The 22,644-nt window shown below is 41.3% G+C and overlaps 1 non-coding gene across 1 annotated transcript; it reads right to left on the reverse strand.

The window, feature by feature from the left end:
- Positions 1-3,255: 3,255 nt before the first annotated feature.
- On the reverse strand, positions 3,256-3,365 carry LOC120110346. The gene has a single exon (XR_005511288.1). It is a non-coding gene; the product is annotated as a small nucleolar RNA R71 (small nucleolar RNA).
- Between the last annotated feature and the right edge of the window lie 19,279 nt (positions 3,366-22,644).

Here is a 22,644-nt window from a genome sequence, read left to right on the forward strand (position 1 = left end):
GCAAGCCGCATCCCCTCAACCAGATTTCACCCACCTCAACCATTCACGAGTCCAAAGAACTGTGATCTTTCCCCCAAATCAGGATATGTGATCTGATCTCCCGCACCCAATCTCCAGCTCCTCTCACGCGTGCATCCCCTGTTTCCGCTCACCCAAATTTCGTCCGCCCGCGATCGCCTCCCAGCAGCCCGTGAACAGCTCCCGTGCACAATCACAGCGTCCGTCCGAGCTTCTCCCCAGCGATGCAACCATTTCCATCTCCAGCCCGCGATCAACGCTCCCATGCTTCAGCCCGTAATCATCTCCTCCTTTCACCAGCGTCGGATCCAGCCGTCCCCAGCATCCCGTGAATGGTCCCAGCGTCCGCGAAGCACCCGCGATCAACTCCCGTCTTCGTCCGCGGCTTCCAGCAATTTTCTCAGATCCACATCGTCCGCCCGCCTCTTCCGCCCGTCCAACTTCCGTTTCAACATTCTCCCAGCATCATAACCGGAAACAGCATCCGAGCAACCCGCGGCCAGCCGGGATCCACCTCCCTGATGACCGTTTTCTCCCAGATTTCATGATCCCTTCCCGCATCTCCTCCATCGTCCGACTGATCCTCCCACGTCTTCTCCGCGTGCGCCTCCTTCCAGCTCCGCATCAGTCCTCCCAAGCATCCGCCTCCTCCACAGCGGTTCACGATCATCTCCCGGACCTCCACAGCTCCCGCGAGCCCGCGATCACCGCCCGGCCGTCCGCCTCCGCCCGCAATCACCTCCACAGCTTCCTCCCGTCAATCCCGTGGCGACCTCCAACGTTCACGGATCTACCTCCCGAGATCCTGCACCCGCTTCCCCTCCACTCCATGCTCCGGCAATCTATAAGAAGGGGTGGAGGAAGAACAAGGGAGGGGGCTCTCATTGACGAAAACAGAGGAGGCGGCCCCCTTGGTTGCAAACGAAAAAAAAAAGAGAGAAAGGGAAACAGGGGATGCCCTGTTTCCGAAAATAAAAAGAGAGAAAAAAAAATAGAGAGAGAGAAAGGGAAGGATGTTGATGTTTGTGATGGCTGGCTAATCCCTTAGGTGAAGGGTGATGGAGGAACCCTTGATGTATTGCTATCATTGAAGTAAATTCTAAACCTTTAATTCTTATAGATTTATATTTCGAATATATTATAGATTCTTGCATAATTATTTTATAGATAGTTCTTTAATGGTTTATGTTGATCGACATGTGGACCGCTTTAGTATTTGATTTGTCGTTGATTTAATAGGCACGATAAATGCTTAGAAATAGAGTTCATATGTCCCTAAAATATATCCCATGCTTTGATCTATCTTACATTGATATCTTTAATCAAGAATCGAAGATTTATTTCTTGAATGCAAAATTATCAAGGGGGATTCCAGATCCCTACTCCATCTTAATCTATCCATACTTTGATTCTCTGTGCATTGATTTGTTTTCTATTTGCAAAACACCATCTTAATCAACAAATTATTAATCTGAGATTACGCTAATAATCCATATTTCGTTCCCTGAGGAATCGACCTCGGACTCCCGAGTTATATTACTTGTGCGATTCTCCTGCACTTGGGAGAACAGTTTTATTTTAGCACCAAGTTTTTGGCGCCGTTGCCGGGGAACGGCTGAGTTATTAGCATAATTTTAGATTTAATTTTTACCTTAGTAGTTAGTATTTTTCTTTTGAAAAAAAAAAAAATTGCATCTTTACTACTATTTTTAATTCCCCGCACAGTTTGCATCAAACTCTGATATCATAGCAATTAGCCGTCTGATTTGACTCAAATTTGGTCAGCTAGTGCAAGACACATTGTTGAATAATCTGAACGGTCTGATTGACATTCTGAGACTTTTAAGACCATTAGATTAATATAAAATCTTGCTGATTTCTGTTTTGAATTTTCTGCATTTAATTTTTTTTTTTAGAATCAGAATTTTATTGTTATTATATCTCATTAACCCTTGTTGCTAATTGAAAATTAAAAAAAAAAAAAAGGAAAGAGGAAAAACCTAAAATTTCAAATTTCAAATTTCAAATTTCAACTCATAAAATTTAAAAAAAAAAAAGAAATAATTTGCTTGATCACCTATTCAATGAAATTTAATGTCATGCCATAAAACATTAAAAAAAAAAAAAAATCTCTTGATTGTTGCATATAGTATAAGGCATCTGCATAAAATATTTTAAGGGCAGAACCCATTTAAAAAGATAAGGTCGGGATTTCATCACTCGTCCTTAGCCCAAAAATCACCCCAGTGCATAAATATCCTAAGCTTAACTAAAATCAACTAGACGTTGGCCCCTAAGGACATTCGAGCTCAATAGGACGAAGACTACCGAAAGTTGCACCAATTTCGCTCTGTGGCTTAGTTGATGTCTAGGCAAGCTTTGTCCCTATAAGGGAGACAGTTCATCTGTTCGAGGCAAGTGGGTTTTAAGTGGGACCTTTGCGAACGCATCGTGACCCCTCCACTTACCTGGGAGCTTACCTGGTCAACTAGGTTCATTAGACCGGATTGGAGGCTTAGGTGTCCTCTTCAAACCAGTTAGGAGCTGTCTAGAAATTTAAGAAAAACATTAGAAATTGAGGTGTAATGTTTTGTTGCATGATTGATTGAGAGTAAATTTTTGAATTAAGGTGTCGTTTTAGGGTATCTTTAGTTGGTACTTATATTTATTTTTTTTATTTAAAAAAAATATAAAAAAAAAGAGAGGGAAATATTTTGCATGCTAAAGTGGAATAGGGACGACACCGGTCGATTAAGTCGTACAACTTTAGATCATCCCTTAGGACATACTTCTAAAATTCCTTCGCAATATCTCACACCTTGTGAGATGGCTGATCTAAATGAAGATGCTGGGAGTCACCACAATAGAGAACGAGAACCCCATGTTATGACTCTAAGACAATACCTACAACCGGCTAGGACTAGTCAGCCTTCATGCATAATTTTTCCTGATAATGTAGGACATTTTGACATCAAACCAGGGGTAATCCAATTGCTGCCCAAGTTTCATGGGTTAGAGTCCGAAAGTCCGTATCTTCATTTAAAGGATTTTGAAGAATTGAGCATTACATTTAGAGTGCCAAATGTCACCGAGGATGTCCTCAAGTTGACATTGTTCCCTTTCTCTCTAAAGGATAAGGCCAAAACATGGCTAAACTCTTTGCGACCTAGATCAATAAGAAATTGGCAAGATATGCAGAGAGAATTTCTAAAGAAGTTCTTCCCCACACAAAGGACCAACTTTTTAAAAAGACATATTAGCAATTTCCAACAAAAAGATAATGAAACATTTTATGAATGTTGGGAAAGATTTAAAGACCTTCTTCTCTCATGCCCTCATCACGGGTTCGAAACTTGGAGAACCATTAGCTTCTTTTATGAAGGTTTATCTCCACAGTTAAAACAATTTGTAGAAACCATGTGCAATGGTAGATTTTTAGAAAAACACCCTGATGAGGCGTGGGAATATTTGGATTCTCTTGCTGAGACTGCCCAACTTTGGGATAACGGGGATAGAAACACCAAGTCTTTACCTAAGCCTACTAACTCTGTACAGGGAGGCCTTTACAACCTCAGAACTGAGGATGATCTTCATGCTAAAATGGCAGCCCTCACTAGGAAGGTAGAAGAAATTGAGCTTAGGAAGGTTGAGCCTGTCAAGACTATAGAGCTTAGAAACGAATGTTGTGGTATCTGCGATATGTCGGGTCATACTACTACAGATTGTCCCACCATACCAGCATTCAAAGAAGTCTTGCACGATCAAGCAAATGCGATGAACTCCTACCAAAAGCCTTATAACGATCCATACTCGAATACCTATAACCCTGGTTGGAAGAATCATCCAAATTTTAGGTGGAGAAACGATCACTCTCAACAGTCACATCATTTAGCTCCTCCACCTGCACATCCTACTTATGCACCATCACCTTCTCAAAAGCCAAATATTGAGGATACCTTGCAATCCATACAAACTTTTCTACAAGGTCAAGCTAATATCAATGCTCAAAATACTCGAAATTTTGAAGACATAAGGAACCAATTGTCAATGTTGACTACCGTCCTAAGTACCCAAGAGAAGGGTAAGCTTCCAGCTCAACCCCAACCTAACCCACAAGTGCACGGTAGTAATAATACGGATCTTTCTAGTTCGCATACAGAACATGCAAAGAGTATCATGACTTTGCGTAATGGAAAAGTCATTGATCATACCGTCCCATTAAAACCGCAGGCCACTTCTAATTCTGATGCTCCTAAAGTTGATGAAAGGGACAAAGAAGAAATTGAGGTTCCAACTTCTACCGAGAAAGTTGAATGCCCTTTTCCTCCACCTTTTCCACAACAATTAAAGCCGTTGCAAAAGCTCGAACCTAATTCTGAAATTCTTGAGCTTTTTAAGCAAGTAAAAATCAACATACCTCTTCTTGATGCAATCAAACAAGTACCTTCATATGCCAAATTTTTGAAGGACTTGTGTACCGTCAAACGCCGATTAAATGTTAAGAAGAAGGCATTTTTAACTGAAAATGTGAGTGCTATTTTGCAGCACAATATTCTCCCTAAGTATAAAGATCCAGGTTGCCCAACCATCTCATGCATCATAGGCGACTTTAGGATAGAGCGAGCATTGTTAGATTTAGGAGCGAGTGTGAATTTGTTGCCATATTCTGTATATGAGCAACTTGGTTTAGGTGAGTTGAAGCCAACCTCCGTCACTTTGCAATTAGCTGACAGATCAGTTAAAATTCCAAGAGGGATTATCGAGGATGTATTAGTCCAAGTAGACAAGTTCTACTTTCCTGTAGATTTTATTGTATTGGACACACATCCGGCTTCGAACTCACAATCTCAGATTCCGGTCATTTTAGGACGTCCATTCCTTGCGACTTCTAATGCATTAATTAATTGTAGGAATGGTGTCATGAAGCTTTCTTTTGGTAATATGACCTTAGAACTGAACATTTTTAATGTGTGCAAACAACCCAATGATTCCGAAGAGAGTAAGGAGGTTGATTGGGTTGAAACCATCGCAGAAGAATATTTGTTAGCTAAAGCAATTAACGACCCATCCAATGATAGCTTAATTGATTGGTGTCCTAATGGAACTGATGACGATGATTTGTCAGTCACACCTATTGTGGATAATCTGGATATCAAGATGGTCAATGGGTGGAGACCAAAAGAAGGAGAATTTGAGAGATTGTTGCCTCGAGAGGTAAAAATAATTCCATCCCATGAGCAAGCACCCAAGCTCGAATTGAAACCCTTACCAAAGGAACTTAAGTATGCATTTCTTGGACCCGAGGATACTTTTCCTGTAATCATCTCGTCTGGACTTGATCATACCCAAGAAAGAAAATTAATTGATGTTTTAAAGAATCATAAAGGAGCCTTAGGATGGTCTATTGCCGACTTGAAGGGAATTAGCCCCTTAATTTGCACGCACCGGATATATTTGGAGGACAATGCCAAAACCACAAGGCAAATGCAACGAAGGTTAAATCCTACGATGAGAGATGTGGTTAAGGCAGAAGTCCTCAAGTTGCTTGATGTGGGTATTATTTACCCAATTTCCGATAGCAAGTGGGTAAGCCCTACTCAAGTTGTTCCTAAGAAGTCGGGTTTGACGGTAGTAGAAAATGAACAAGGTGAACTAGTTCCAACTCGTGTCCCGACGAGTTGGCGCATGTGTGTTGACTACCGAAAGCTTAATTTGGTCACACGAAAGGATCACTTTCCTCTACCCTTCCTAGACCAAGTATTGGAGAGAGTTGCAGGGCATGCTTTCTATTGTTTTCTTGATGGCTATTCGGGATATTATCAAATTAAAATTTCACCAGAAGATCAAGAGAAGACCACCTTCACTTGTCCTTTTGGCACATTTGCTTTCCGACGAATGCCATTTGGGTTGTGTAATGCACCCGCAACATTTCAAAGATGCATGCTCAGCATTTTTGAAGACATGAACGAAAAATTTTTGGAAGTGTTCATGGATGACTTCTCCATTTTTGGTGACTCATTTGATGATTGCTTGTCACATTTACAAGCAGTCTTAGCTCGATGTATAGAAAAGAATTTGATATTGAATTGGGAGAAATGCCACTTCATGGTGCCAAAAGGAATTGTCTTAGGACATATTGTTTCATCGAAGGGCATGGAAGTAGATAGAGCTAAGACTGATTTAATTGCTAAGCTACCTGCACCCAAGACAGTTAGAGATGTCAGATCATTTTTGGGTCATGCCGGATTCTATAGGAGGTTCATCAAGGACTTTAGTGTCATAGCTCGACCATTATGTAACCTCCTATCCCTTGATACACCGTTCAATTGGACTGAAACCTGTCAGGAGGCATTTGAAAAGTTGAAGTCTATGCTTAGCACTGCACCCATCGTGCGACCACCCGATTGGTCATTACCATTTGAGATTATGTGCGACGCTAGCGACTATGCGATAGGAGCTGTCTTAGGACAATGCAAGGATAATAAGCCATATGTAATTTACTATGCAAGCAAAACCTTAAACGATGCTCAAATGCATTACACCACCACCGAGAAGGAATTGCTTGCAGTAGTATTTGCCTTAGATAAATTTCGCTCTTATATCCTTGGTGCTCCTATTGTTATCTTCACGGACCATGCGGCACTAAAATATTTGTTGGATAAGAAAGAGGCCAAACCACGCTTAATACGATGGATACTTCTACTCCAAGAATTTGACATCACTATCAAAGATAAAAAAGGAGTAGAAAATGTGGTTGCTGACCATTTATCACGATTAGTTTTTCATGATTCAGTGCCACAGTTTTCCATCAAGGACTCATTCCCTGAAGAGCAGTTGTTTGCACTTTCTAGTATACCATGGTATGCAGATATTGTAAATTTTCTTGTTACAAACCGGATGCCAGAGCATTGGGGGTCGACAGATAGAAAAATTTTCTTGCGCGAAGTAAAAAATTATTACTATGACGATCCCTATTTATTTAAATATTGCAACGATCAAATCCTTAGACGATGCATACCGGATCATGATATACAAAGCGTACTTTCTTTCTGCCACACTGATGCTTGCGGTGGACATTTTGCCTCTAAGAAAACTGTTGCAAAGGTCTTGCAATGTGGTTTCTATTGGCCTACTATGTTCAAAGATGCCCACGAGTTCTGCAGGACATGTGATCCATGTCAATGTATTGGAAGCCTAACTCGTAGGCAAATGATGCCTCTTCAACCCATTACTATTATCGAAATTTTCGATTGTTGGGGCATCGATTTTATGGGCCCATTCCCACCATCTTTTGGATATGAGTACATTTTAGTTGGGGTCGAGTATGTGTCCAAATGGGTAGAAGCTGTCGCTTGTAAGACCAATGATCACAAACCTGTCCTAAAGTTTTTAAAAGAAAATATTTTTTCACGATTTGAGATGCCTAAGGTCATAATTAGTGACGGTGGAAAACACTTTTGTAATAAGCCTTTTGAGACATTATTAAAAAAGTATGGTGTCACCCACAGAGTTGCTACCCCATATCACCCGCAAACTAGTGGCCAAGTAGAATTAGCCAATAGGGAAATCAAGCGTATTTTAGAAAAAACGGTAAATCCATCACGAAAAGATTGGTCCTTAAAACTATCAGATGCATTATGGGCCTATCGTACTGCATACAAAACCAATCTTGGCATGTCTCCCTACCGGCTAGTCTACGGAAAAGCGTGTCATTTGCCCGTAGAAATAGAACATAAATCGTATTGGGCAATTAGAAAATTGAATTTTGATTTACAAGATGCCGGTCTAGCTAGAAAATTGCAATTAAACGAGCTTAATGAGATTCGCAGAGATGCTTATGACAATGCTAAAATTTGCAAAGAACGAATGAAGATCTTACATGATAAATCAATTTTAAAAAAATCTTTTGAACCTTTGCAAAAAGTTCTTTTATATGATTTCCGCTTACATCTGTTTCCTGGTAAGTTACGATCAAGGTGGACAGGTCCTTTCATTGTAAAAACTGTTTTTCCACATGGGGCGATAGAGATTGAGAATCCACGGGATGGTAGAATTTTTAAGGTAAATGGACATAGGTTAAAACCTTTTCTTGAGAATTTTGCAGATGAAGAGGACTCCTTTTTCTTGGGGGAGCCTTCTTATGACTGAGCATGAAGGCAAAGGTACGTGTATATTAGTTAGGATTATTTTTCTAGTTTTGTAGGTTTTATTTTCTGGATATCAACAGCTCAAGGTATTCCTCTTCTCTTCAATATTATTTTCTCTACTGTCTTTCATTATAGCTTTCTTGTATCTATTACATTGAGGACAATGCAATGTTTAAGTTGGGGGGAGGGAAGTATTTTGAAAAAAAAAAAATTGCATTCTTTTCTAAGCAAATGCACATGTATTTTCATATTGAGTTTGTGCAACTATTACGGCAAGGAACACATGCATATTATGACTGATCAGAGACCTATTATTAGATCCCCGCACATGTACTTAATGATTATAGGAAGGCCTCAGGAGTTCATATTTGTTTAATGCATTTTTATTAAGCCGTATCTATAAAAGAAGTACGAGTATCCTTGTCCATACTATAAGGTTCATGATTTGGTTTTCACATAAAGATAGAGGTTGAATACCCTGGCTAGATCACCTAAGTGCCTTATGTTCCGACCTTGGTTGACCTATAGTCACGATGCAGTCACGTTATATGGTTCAGTTTACCTTCTCTATTTTGAAAAAAAAAAATAATAAATAAATAAATAAATAAATAAATGAGGAGATGACAAGTCTAACCTCGTGGTGTAGTCTGGTTCGAGTAATTAAGCCCGAGGGGTGTTTCACCTAATGCCTTGAGCCAACTGGATCAGGAGTCATTGGCCGAAAACTCGTTACATGGATCTTACTAGAGCCTAAGGGGGTTGGACTATTGTAATCGTCATATTTGTTTAAAAATAAAAATAAGCATGAATAAGGTTGGTTGGACTGAACCCAGTGACATGTGGTAATGGCTGGTTTGACTCCATTAACTTGGAACTCTGTGTACTTTGGATATTTAGTTGGGATTGATAGCTCCTTCTTTTTATGCGAACCATTCTTGACAATTTTAGACAACATGAGATATTCCGAAAATTTGATGGATCAGGTCCTAATAAACTGTAGTAAACACTTGTGAACTTGAGTAGTACACCTAAAATTCAAGCGGTACCATGTTGTGGTGGAGGTATTAGTACTCTGAGAAAGTCATATTATTTTATGCACACTACACTTTCATATTTCCCCTTGCTTTGATAGTTGCCATGCTTGAAAATATATATTAATTACATGGGTATTAGCTTAGAATTTAGGACCGCATGTCATATCATTCATGATGTTTGTGGGTAACATCCCTGAAAACCCTCACGAGACAACACTCGTCCACTAGGGTAACCTAGGGGTTTAACGGCTTGTTGCACATGCTAAGTGCAATCGTGATGCCCTACGAAATGGGTACATATCTTAGTTTTATGTCTTTAGCTTTAATAAAAAGTCAAAGAATTGACCAACACTTTTTGTACTCTCATGTTATTATTTACTCTGAATTGCTAGAGACTAGCAATAAGCTAGTTGGGGGGTGTGATGAGAGCACAAAAGTGCGATCTATATATCACTTAAATTAGTCTTATTGTTAACAGATGATGATAATTTCGTCGAGTTAATATTATACTTTTGTTTCATATAGGTTATCGTAAATCAGAAATAAAATGCATATTTGATACAAATTTGGTTCAGGAAGATGCATAGCCCAAGCTGTGCGACCCGATCTCGCCATGGCCTAGTCGAGCCCATCATCTCGCAAGCATCTCCACGTGCAAGCCGCATCCCCTCAACCAGATTTCACCCACCTCAACCATTCACGAGTCCAAAGAACTGTGATCTTTCCCCCAAATCAGGATATGTGATCTGATCTCCCGCACCCAATCTCCAGCTCCTCTCACGCGTGCATCCCCTGTTTCCGCTCACCCAAATTTCGTCCGCCCGCGATCGCCTCCCAGCAGCCCGTGAACAGCTCCCGTGCACAATCACAGCGTCCGTCCGAGCTTCTCCCCAGCGATGCAACCATTTCCATCTCCAGCCCGCGATCAACGCTCCCATGCTTCAGCCCGTAATCATCTCCTCCTTTCACCAGCGTCGGATCCAGCCGTCCCCAGCATCCCGTGAATGGTCCCAGCGTCCGCGAAGCACCCGCGATCAACTCCCGTCTTCGTCCGCGGCTTCCAGCAATTTTCTCAGATCCACATCGTCCGCCCGCCTCTTCCGCCCGTCCAACTTCCGTTTCAACATTCTCCCAGCATCATAACCGGAAACAGCATCCGAGCAACCCGCGGCCAGCCGGGATCCACCTCCCTGATGACCGTTTTCTCCCAGATTTCATGATCCCTTCCCGCATCTCCTCCATCGTCCGACTGATCCTCCCACGTCTTCTCCGCGTGCGCCTCCTTCCAGCTCCGCATCAGTCCTCCCAAGCATCCGCCTCCTCCACAGCGGTTCACGATCATCTCCCGGACCTCCACAGCTCCCGCGAGCCCGCGATCACCGCCCGGCCGTCCGCCTCCGCCCGCAATCACCTCCACAGCTTCCTCCCGTCAATCCCGTGGCGACCTCCAACGTTCACGGATCTACCTCCCGAGATCCTGCACCCGCTTCCCTCCACTCCATGCTCCGGCAATCTATAAGAAGGGGTGGAGGAAGAACAAGGGAGGGGGCTCTCATTGACGAAAACAGAGGAGGCGGCCCCCTTGGTTGCAAACGAAAAAAAAAAAGAGAGAAAGGGAAACAGGGGATGCCCTGTTTCCGAAAATAAAAAGAGAGAAAAAAAAATAGAGAGAGAGAAAGGGAAGGATGTTGATGTTTGTGATGGCTGGCTAATCCCTTAGGTGAAGGGTGATGGAGGAACCCTTGATGTATTGCTATCATTGAAGTAAATTCTAAACCTTTAATTCTTATAGATTTATATTTCCAATATATTATAGATTCTTGCATAATTATTTTATAGATAGTTCTTTAATGGTTTATGTTGATCGACATGTGGACCGCTTTAGTATTTGATTTGTCGTTGATTTAATAGGCACGATAAATGCTTAGAAATAGAGTTCATATGTCCCTAAAATATATCCCATGCTTTGATCTATCTTACATTGATATCTTTAATCAAGAATCGAAGATTTATTTCTTGAATGCAAAATTATCAAGGGGGATTCCAGATCCCTACTCCATCTTAATCTATCCATACTTTGATTCTCTGTGCATTGATTTGTTTTCTATTTGCAAAACACCATCTTAATCAACAAATTATTAATCTGAGATTACGCTAATAATCCATATTTCGTTCCCTGAGGAATCGACCTCGGACTCCCGAGTTATATTACTTGTGCGATTCTCCTGCACTTGGGAGAACAGTTTTATTTTAGCACCAAAGTGATAGTGCAGGTGCTTGTTAGAGAACAAGGGTACTGAGCGTGACCAAGACAAGAAGTTACTTGGACGTCTATCCACTCGTCAGTGACTTGCTTGATGTTGCAGTAGTATGACTGGTCCTTTGACCTGTGGTGCTTCGGCTACTCACAGTGAGGTTATTGTAGTTTGACTACACGTATACATGGTCTCTAGTCATATGGGTCCTTGTAGTGTAGATTGGCTGCAGTAAGTTCACTGTAGGAGTAGGGTATGCACTTACATGGAATCTATCGACCTTGATAGAAGAGGAGTGATCCTATGTGATTTGTTAGACTGAGTTCTAAGACCTTGGCCAGGGCAGTAATATAAAGTGGAGAAAGAGTTTTTCACTATCGAACTCGAGTCAAATAAATCTTGACATATGACAGACGAAGGGGTTTGACGAGTTATCCATGACCTCCGTCCTGTAGGGATCCACGATAGAAGGACTGTATCACATGATAACTGCACCTAGAGGTTCATCATTCTATTCTGCTGGGTAGCCACTACATGCTGCTAGGTGTCACTAGTGGATGGTGGTACTCATAGGGATTATCTCGATGATCGATAAGCCCTAATGAGTAGAGTTGGAATCGTTCCGACCCATTGAAAGGAGTTTTCAATGATATTGTGATAGAGATCACAATATATCTCACTACCAGTCAGAGTAGAACCTATGGGGTCACACACACTAGAGGCATTGACCGATCCGATGGTTGAATCGTGATTAGGAATCACAAGTAATCAATTCGATTGATAATAAGCTGAAGAAGGAACAAAGAGAATTAATTAATTAGACTTAAAACAAGAGTCCTACTTGGAGTAGGATTCCTAGAGTCCTAATTGGATTAGGACTAGGAATCCTACTTGGACTGAGATTCCAACTTGGACTGGGATTCCTACTTGGACTGGAAATCCTATTTGGAGTAGGACTGGGATTCCTACTTGGAGTAGGATTCCTACAATCCTAATTAGATTAGGAGTTTTGAATTAAATTTGGATTCCTAGAGTCCTAATCGGATTAGGACTTCGAATTCAAATTAGAGTCCTAATTGGATTAGGACTAGAATTAAACAAGTCCTAATTGGATTAGGATTTCTTAAGTCCTAATTAATTATTAATCTAATGAATCAACATGACTCCTAATTGGATTAGGATTGAAGAGTTCAATTGAGTCATGGTTCATTCAAGTTCTAATTGGATTAGGACTAGCATAGATTGAACCCAATTGATTCATGATTTGGACTAAACCAAATAGGAGCCCTAGATGCCTTTATAAGGCTTTGAAAGGAGGTGCCCTAATGATAAGTGAAGCCCTCCTCCTCTCCATCACGTGGCCACCCTCCTCTCCTCTCTTTTCAGCCACCAACAACAAAGGGAAGAAAAGGATCTTGGTGGCCTCCTTCTTCCTCCACCGTTTGGTTCCAACGCAAGGAAGAAAAAGAAGGCTGCAGGGCTTCGTTCCTCTTCTTCTCTTCATCCTTCTTCTTCCTCCTTCCAAGCACAATCAAGGATTGATTGAAAGGGAGGATATCAGCCATCAAAGTTATCTCTGCAAGGGAGCTAGCACCCCGGAGAGATAGAAAGCTTGGATCGGTTTTCTGCTTCGTGTGGATACCCGTAGAGGCCGGGCACTTGAACGGCTTCAAGCGAACCTTCATCCTAAACCACGATCATCAGTTTGCGGTGATCATCTACCCGCACAAAGGTGAAGATCTGATCTTGCTAATGCTATTTAAAAGTTTTTAATCCTTATCTATCTACGAACGGTTTTTAAACAACGTTCATTGCGATAAACGGTTGATCCCGCACATGCCTCTTCCGCTGCATCTGAATTTTTTGAATTTTCTGCGGCATGGGCGGGTTCCCAACAGTGGTATCAGAGCCTAGGCATCGTAGATTAAGATAAGGATTAATTATTAATAGGCTTATTAGATCTGAAAATTGAAAGATTATGCATGCTGAAAATTTTCTGCATGCAGATTTTTTCTAGGGTGCTGATTTTTGCATGCTGATTTTTATGTGATAAGATGATGATTCTAATTACATTATTAATGAGATTACAAAGTTTAGAATTATGATTAGCATGATCAGCAACCTATGTCATGAGATAATCAATTAGTTTTCAGATCTGAAAATTATAATTGCTGCATGTGGTGATGATCATAGGATTAAAACCCTTTTGGTATTAAATGTAAAGACCTGCGATGTGATCTGCAATGTCATGTAATTTTTTAGATGCTTGCTTGCATCTTATTTGATGTTTTGAGAGGCCTGCGTGCCTCCTAAAAGAAGATGTAATTTATTATTATTTTTATTTTACATCTGGTTGTATTTCTGTGATGTGATGTACGTCAACGATCAAGTTGAAGACAAGGCATGAGATGAACAGGGGTCTAAGCGGTTGATGGCGATTGGATCAAGAGTTGGTCAAGGATCGAATCAAGGAGGCTTGGAACCAATTCAAGAGTTGAAGACCAATTGATCGATTGACGTGCATGTGCTTGTAATACGACCTAATTAGAATCCATGATCATCACCTATTTAAAGTTTAGCTTTATTTTGATGCTGCGATTATAACTGCCTGTGATGTGCCGTTTGCATATGATGTGAATGAGAGCGGGGTAGATAGGTTTACATGTGATGTAGCAAACCCAATTGAGACCTAAATTAAAACCTCCTCAATCAAGTCGAGAGTGAACCGACATGAGCGAGTCATATTAGATTAATTGATCTAATTGGTGTCTAGGAAAGCATGAAAGGAGGTTACTTAATTAGGACCTTACTCTCTGAGTAAGGGGAGCCTCCCACCTGCTTACCTGGCCAATTGTTCGATTACCTCTTATGAAAAGCTCAAGTTGCAAACACTAAGACCTGATTAACCAATATTAAGTCAATAGGTCTTCCACTGTAGTAGAGCTGCTAAGGCCTTTCTGATGTTGATTTGTCTCGGCTGGATACAGTGGTCAAGTTGCATCGGGGGGGTGGACCTCTCTATAGACATGAGATGTTGTAGGGTAAAGGTGGGGTTGGGCACCAATAACTGTTAGGTGAGGACCCAATGACGACTTTATTCCTACGGTTATACGGTGGGTCTGACTTAACTAAGAAATGAGACCAATAACTGTTAGGTGAGGTTTTCATGGCTTAGAGACCAAGTTACACTGCAACATGCTTGAGAAGCATTGTACAAGAGTTGTACATTCATCAATCTATGTGTCACCAATAACTGTTAGGTGAGGTGGCATGTAAATCGGTGGGACCGCAGTACCCACTAGAAATCCTAGTCGTGTGGAATTTTCGTTTTCCTACCAGGGGAGTGTGAGGAATTCGAGAAAATAGTGGGAGTTACATTTGTTCTAAAAGACCTTAGAACAGATTAGGATCAAGTACAAAAGTCTAACTAGAATCTTTACTCTCTGAGGATTATAAAATCAGCTTCTAAACTCTTAACTCATATCCTATAGAACAACCGTTTGACCAAACCCAATTATAAAGATTGGCTCAGCAAATTTCAAAAATTATTTTGAATTATGAGAAATTCGGGTACATGCTAGACCATGGAATCCCTATGTTACCAATCCGTCCGATCACTGATCGGCGTAAGACACTTGTTAAGTGGACGAACAATGACAATAAAGTTAGGTGCTGCACAATGGTATCCATGTCCAATGCATTACAATGCCAGCATGAGAACATGAAGACTGCCAGAGACATATTAAATCACCTGCAAGAGTTGTATAATGATCAGAGTCACGCAGCTCGGTTTGAAGTGTCCAAGAGGCTCTTCAAAGCCAAGATACACGATGGGCAGTATGTCCATGATCATGGTTTGACCATGATAAAGGACTTAAAGAAGCTTGAGAAGCTCGGCATGACCATGCACAAAGAACTGCAAATAGATTTGATCCCGTAATCCCTTCTAGCTTCATATGAACAATTTATAGTAAATTACCATATGAACAAGATTGTATGCACCAAAACAGAATTGTTAAAAAAATTGGTAACTACCTTAGGGACGCTGAAGAGTTCAAGGGGCATCGTTCTCACTGTTGAGTTGATTTCTACTTCCAAGAGAGAGTCTATTTGGAAGAAGAAAAAGCCTGTGAAGAAACAGAAGACCGAGAAAATGCCAAATGAGGAAGTTCCAAGAAAAGGCCAATTGTAAGGAAAAATGTTTCCATTGCATCATGGACGGCCATTGAAAGAGGAACTGTCCTACATACATGGGAAAGCATAAAGAACATAAAGGGTGACAGACCTTCAGAAGATATGTCAGAAATGCTCAGGATACTTAGGGACTGTTACCTATTGCTAGCAGAAATTTGATTTCTGTATTTTATTTAGCACAGAAAAATTTTTATTTGAAAAATAAATTGATTCAACATGGTTTTATGATTGACAGTCTCTATCACATATATATGGATGTATCTGTGAATATATCTGAGCAAATAGTGAATACCATAGGATCTAATAGATCCAAAAATGAGATAAATCTAAAGTATTTGTGGCCCCTCAGGCTTGGCAATATAGGAGAAGACAGAATAAATAAATTGGAGAAACATGAGCTTTTGGGCTCATTGACTTTCGAGTCATATTTGATTTGTGAATTCTGCCTTCAAGGAAAGATGGCCAAATTATCCTTTGTAGGACACAGGGAGGTCCACTAAAATACTTACCCTAGTACACACTGATGTGTGTGGCCCATTCGATGTGCAGGCTAGGGGTTGTAATTTTTACTTCATTTTACCGATGATTACTCACGGTATGGATATGTGTATGAGACACAAATATGAAACTTTTGAAAGGTTCAAAAAGCTTAGATATGAAGTAGAAAAATAAGCACAAAAACTCATTAAGGTTCTTCGATCAGATCGAGGAAGTGAATACCTTAATGGAGAGTTCCGTGATTATCTCAAGGAGAATGGTATAGTTTCATAATGGACTCCTCCTGGTACACCTCAAGCTCAATGGAGTGTCAGAGAGGAGGAATCGGACTCTATTGATATGGTCCAGTCCATGATGAGCTTCACTGATTTACCCTTGTTTCTTTAGATAGATGCCCTATTTTCAGCTATTTACTTGTTGAATAGAGTTTCCTCTAAATCCGTTCCTACCACACCGTATGAGATATAGCATGGTAAGAAACCAAGTCTTGGTCATCTCAAGATTTGGGGATGTCCGGCCCACATCAAAAGACTACAGGCGGACAAACTAGAGGCTAGGACCATAAGTGCTCGTCTTATAGGATATCCTAAAGAGTCATTAGGATACAATTTTTACGTCTCAGAGGATCACAATGTGTTTGTGAGCCGTCATGCCATCTTCTTGAAAAACCAGTTTATCCTTGATAGAGGCAGTGGGAGGAAAATTGAGCTTGAAGAGAAAGTCTCTGAAAAGCAACGAGTCATGGATCCTATCGAACCCATTAATATAGAGCCAGTACACGATGTCCCTCAACCACCTCGCAGATCAAGTAGGGTCTCCCATCCTCCCGATAGATACTTAGGCATACTAGAAGAGGACACCGAGGAAATGTTCCTAGTGGGAGATAGGGATCACACGCAGGATCCCAAAACCTACGACGAGGCGATATCTGATATCGATTCCGAGAAATAATTGGAGTTAGACTCCATGCATTCCAACCAAGTTTGGACCTTAGTAGATCCACCAGAAGGTATTGTACCTATTGGATGCAAATGGATCTACAAAAGGAAGATAGGTTCGGATGGAGAGGTAGAGACCTATAAGGCAAAGCTTGTGGTGAAAGGGTATAGTCAGCACGAGGGCATTGACTATCAGGAGACCTTTTCACCTGTAGCCATGCTGAAATCCATCCGAACATTGCTTGCCATTGCAGCATTTCATGATTATGAAATCTGGCAGATGGATGTGAAAACAGCTTTCCTGAATGGATATCTTGATGAAGACATCTATATGGAACAGCCTTTGGGTTTCACTTCCAGTGATGGAGATCACAAGGTCTGCAAGCTGCAAAAGTCCATCTATGGACTAAAGCAAGCATCTCGGAGTTGGAACACTCGTTTCGATGACGCAATCAAAACGTTTGATTTCATCAAAAACGAAGAGGAACCATGTGTTTACAAAAGGGTTAGTGGGAGTGCTGTTGTATTTCTCGTACTGTACGTGGACGACATCCTCCTGATAGGGAATGATATTCCCATGCTAACCTCGGTCAAGGTCAGGTTGTCAAAAAGGTTCTCCATGAAAGACCTTGGGGAAGCATCCTATATTTTGGGAATAAAGGTCTATAGAGATAGATCTAAAAGGATGCTTGGCCTATCACAGAAGATGTACATAGAGGAAGTGCTGAAAAGGTTCAGCATGAAAAACTCTAAAAGGGGTCTCTTACCCCTAAGGCATGGAATTAATCTCTCCAAGAAGATGTGCCCCAACACATCTGAAGAGATTCAACGCATGAGCAAGATCCCCTATGCATCAGCAATAGGGAGCCTCATGTATGCCATGCTATGTACATGACTTGATATAGTACATGCTGTGAGTGTCACGAGCATATGTCAATCAGATCCAGGCAAAAAGCATTGGATAGCTGTGAAGAACAGTCTTAAGTACTTGAGAAGAACTAAGGACATGTTCTTGGTCTTTAGGAGAAGATCAGAGTTGAAGGTAGAAGGATGCACACATATTGATGATAGAAAGTCTACATCAATGTTAGATGTATGCCCTAGAAGCCAATTTGGCTGACACATTGTTGATTCTAGGGACATAATTTTGTACTTGACTATTTATCATTGAATAAATAAAAGGCATCTTTTTCATTCATATTGTTTATGTGTCTATGAATCGTCCAAGAAATTAATAAGATGATGATACATATTCTCAAGAGTTGAGAATTTGAGCCATGTATCATTGGTGATTAATTTCTAAATGCTCCTGATCAAAGGATCATCACGAGGACGGTGATCGATCTGATCAGTGCACAGATCACTCTCCTTCTGGATGGACGAGACTTGAGTCCACAGTGTAGGGACACTGAAGTGATAGTGCAGGTGCTTGTTAGAGAACAAGGGTACTGAGCGTGACCAATACAAGAAGTCACTTGGATGTCTATCCACTCGTCAGTGACTTGCTTGATGTTGCAGTAGTGTGACTGGTCCTTTGACCTGCGGCGCTTCGGCTACTCACAGTGAGGTTATTGTAGTTTGACTGCACACATACATGGTCTCTAGCCATATGGGTCCATGCAGTGTAGATTGGCTGCAGTAAGTTCACTGTAGGAGTAAGGGTATGCACCTATATGGAATCTATCGACCTTGATAGATAAGGAGAGATCCTATGTGATTTATAAGACTGAGTTCGTAAGACCTCGGCCGGGGCAGTATGCACAGTGGAGAAAGAGTTTTTCACTATCGAACTCGAGTCGAATAAATCTTGACATATGACAGACGATGGGGTTTGACGAGTTGTCCATGACCTCCGTCCTGTAGGGATCCACGATAGTAGGACTGTATCACATGTTTAACTGCACCTAGAGGTTCATCATTCTATTCTGCTGGGTAGCCACTACATGCTGCTAGGTGTCACTGGTGGATGGTGGGACTCATAGGGATTATCTTGATGATCGATAAACCCTAATGAGTTGAGTTGGAATCGTTCCAACCCATTGAAAGGAGTTTTCAATGATATAGTGATAGAGATCACAATATATCTCACTACCAGTCAGAATAGAACCTATGGGGTCACACACACTAGAAGTATTGACCGATCCGATGGTTGAAATCGTGATTAGGAATCACAAGAAATCAATTTGATTGATAAGAAGTTGAAGAAGGAACAAAAGGAATTAATTAATTGGACTTGAAACAAGAATCCTACCTTGGAGTAGGATTCCTAGGAATCCTAATTGGATTAGGACTTCGGATTCAAATCTAATCCTAATTGGATTAGGACTAAATACATCCTAATATGGATTAGGGTTTCTTAAGTCACAATTAATTATTAATCTAATGAATCAATAAGACTCCTAATTGGATTAGGATTGAAGAGTTCAATTGAGTCAAAATTGATTCAAGTTCTAATTGGATTAGGACTTACCTAGATTGGATCCATTGGTTCACCCTTGGGCTAAACCTAATAGGATTAGGGCTTGACCACATTAGGGCAATGCAAACCCTAATGTGGACTAGGGTTTACCAAGAGGGAGGGGCGCAAGCCCCTCCCCCTTGATCCATTGGTGCGGCACAAGAGAGGGGGCCGGCGCCCCCTCTTTGGAAAGATGTCTAGGGCTCCTACTTAGTAGGAACCCTAGATGGCTATAAAAGGAGGTGTGAGGCCGGCGCCCTAAGCATAGAAGAACTCCTCCTTCTCCTTGCCGTGAGCCTCCCTCTCCTCTCTTCTTGTGATCAGCCGCAAGCAAGGAAGACCAAGGCCAAAGGTTGGCGGCATCCTCTTCCTCCCTTCTTCCTTCCAACGCAGGGAAAAGAAAGAAGGCTGCGTGGGGATTCTTCTTCTTCCTCTTCTTCAACCTTCTTCTTCCTCCTCTCAAGCACTTTCAAGAGTTGAAAGAAAGAGAAAAGATCAGCCATCAAAGGAGTCTTTGCAAGGGAGCTAGCACCCCGGGAAGACAAGAAAGCTTTGATCGGTTCTCTACTTCGTGTGGATACCCGTAGAGGCCGGACGTTTGAACGGCTTCAAACGAACCCTCTTCCAAAACCACGAATTCAGATTCGCGGTGATCATCTACCCGCGCAAGGTGAAGATTTGATCTTCCTATTATTTCTAAAAGTTTTAATTCTTACCTAATTACGAAAGGTCTCGAAACAAGCGTTCATGCGATGAACGTCGAACCCGTGCATGCCGATTCCGCTGCCATCTGAAAAATTTTTGAAATATCAGCGGCATGGGCGGGTTCCCAACAGTGGTATCAGAGCCTAGGCTTCGTAGATTAAGGTAAGAATTAAATATCTAAAGGCATATTAGATCTGAAAATTAAATGATCATGCATGCTGAAAAATTCTGCATGCAGATTTTTTCAGGGGTGCTGATTTTTACATGCTGATTTTTATGTGATAAAAAGATGATTCTAATTGCATTGTTAATGGGATTACAAAGTTTAGAATCATGATTAGCATGATCAGCGACCTATGTCATGATATAATCAGTTAAGTTTCAGATCTGAAAATTATAATTGTAGCATACGGTGATGATCATAGGATTCAACCCCTTTTGGTATCAAATGTAATGACCTGCGATGTGATCTGCGATGTCATGTAATTTTTCAGATGCTTGCATGCATCTTATTTGATGTTTTGAGAGGCCTGCGTGCCTCCTAAAAGGAGATGTAAATTATTTTTATTTTTATTTTACATCTGGTTGTATTTCTGTGATGTGATGTACATCAACGATCAAGTCGAAGACGATGCATGAGATGAACAGGGGTCTAAGCGGTTGATGGCGATGGGATCAAGAGTTGATCAAGGATCGAATCAAGGAAGCTTGGATCCAATTCAAGAGTTGAAGACCACTTGATCGATTGATGTGCATGTGCTTGTAATACGACCTAATTAGAATCCATGATCATCACCTAGTTAAAGTTTAGCTTTAATTATTGCCGCGATTATAACTGCCTGCAATGCGCCGTTTGCATGTGATGTGAATGAGAGTCGGGTAGATAGGTCTACATGTGATGTAGCAAACCCAATTGAGACCTAAATCAAAACCTCCTCAATCAAGTCGAGAGTGAACCGACATGAGCAAGTCATATTAGATTAATTGATCTAATTGGTGTCTAGAAAAGCATGAAAGGTGGTTACTTAATTAGGACCTTACTCTCTGAGTAAGGGGAGCCTCCCACCTGCTTACCTGGCCAATTGTTCGATTACCTCTTATGAAAGGCTCAAGTTGCAAACACTAAGACCTGATTAACCAATATTAAGTCAATAGGTCTTCCACTGTAGTAGAGCTGCTAAGGCCTTTCTGATGTTGACTTGTCTCGGCTGGATACAGTGGTCAAGTTGCATTGGGGGGCTGGACCTCTCTATAGACATGAGATGTTGTAGGGTAAAGGTGGGGTTGGGCACCAATAACTGTTAGGTGAGGACCCAATGACGACTTTATTCCTACGGTTATACAGTGGGTCTGACTTAACTAAGAAATGAGACCAATAACTGTTAGGTGAGGTCTTCATGGCTTAGAGACCAAGTTGCACTGCAACATGCTTGAGAAGCATTGTACAAGAGTTGTACACTCATCCATCTATGTGTCACCAATAACTGTTAGGTGAGGTGGCATGTAAATTGGTGGGACCGCAGTACCCACTAGAAACCCTAGTCGTGTGGGATTTCCGTTTTCCTACCAGGGGAGTGTGAGGAATTCGAGAAAATAGTGGGAGTCACAATTTGTTCTAAAAGACCTTAGGACAGATTAGGATCAAGTACAAAAGTCTAACTAGAATCTTTACTCTCTGCAGATACAATGTCGGCTTCAAACCCTTTGACCCGTATTCTTGAGACCAACCGACTGACCGGAACCAATTACAAGGACTGGCTTAGAAATCTCAAAATAGTTTTGGACTGTGAGAAGATAGGCTATATACTCGATTCAGATATCCCCACATTACCAGCACGTCCCACTGATGTTCAGCGTGAGATGCATAAAAAGTGGTTGGACGATGACATTAGAGTAAAATGCTATATGATGGCATCTATGTCTAATGAACTCCAATGCCAGCATGAAAATATAAAGACTGCTAGGGACATACTGGCACACCTACAAGAGTTGTATGGTGAGCAGAGTCGCACAGCTCGTTTTGAAGTGTCCAAGAGGCTTTTCAAAGCGAAGATGCGCGAAGGGCAGTCTGTCCATGATCACGGTCTGACCATGATCAAGGACCTAGAGGAGCTTGAGAAGCTCGGTATGGACATGCACAAGGAATTGCAAGTGGATTTGATCCTACAGTCACTTCCTGATTCATTTGGTCAGTTTATAGTAAACTACCACATGAATAAGATTGAATGCACTAAGACTGAACTAATCAACATGTTGGTAACTGCTGAGGGAGCCTTGAAAGGTTCAAGGGGCAATGTCCTCGCTGCTGAGTTGACTTCTGGTTCCAAGAGAAAGTCTACTTGGAAGAAAAAGAAGCCTGCTAAGAAGCAGAAGAAAGACAAGAAGCCAAAGAAGGAA

This window comes from Phoenix dactylifera, chromosome 3 (genome assembly GCF_009389715.1).
Source record: "Phoenix dactylifera cultivar Barhee BC4 chromosome 3, palm_55x_up_171113_PBpolish2nd_filt_p, whole genome shotgun sequence".
Lineage (NCBI taxonomy): Eukaryota > Viridiplantae > Streptophyta > Magnoliopsida > Arecales > Arecaceae > Phoenix > Phoenix dactylifera.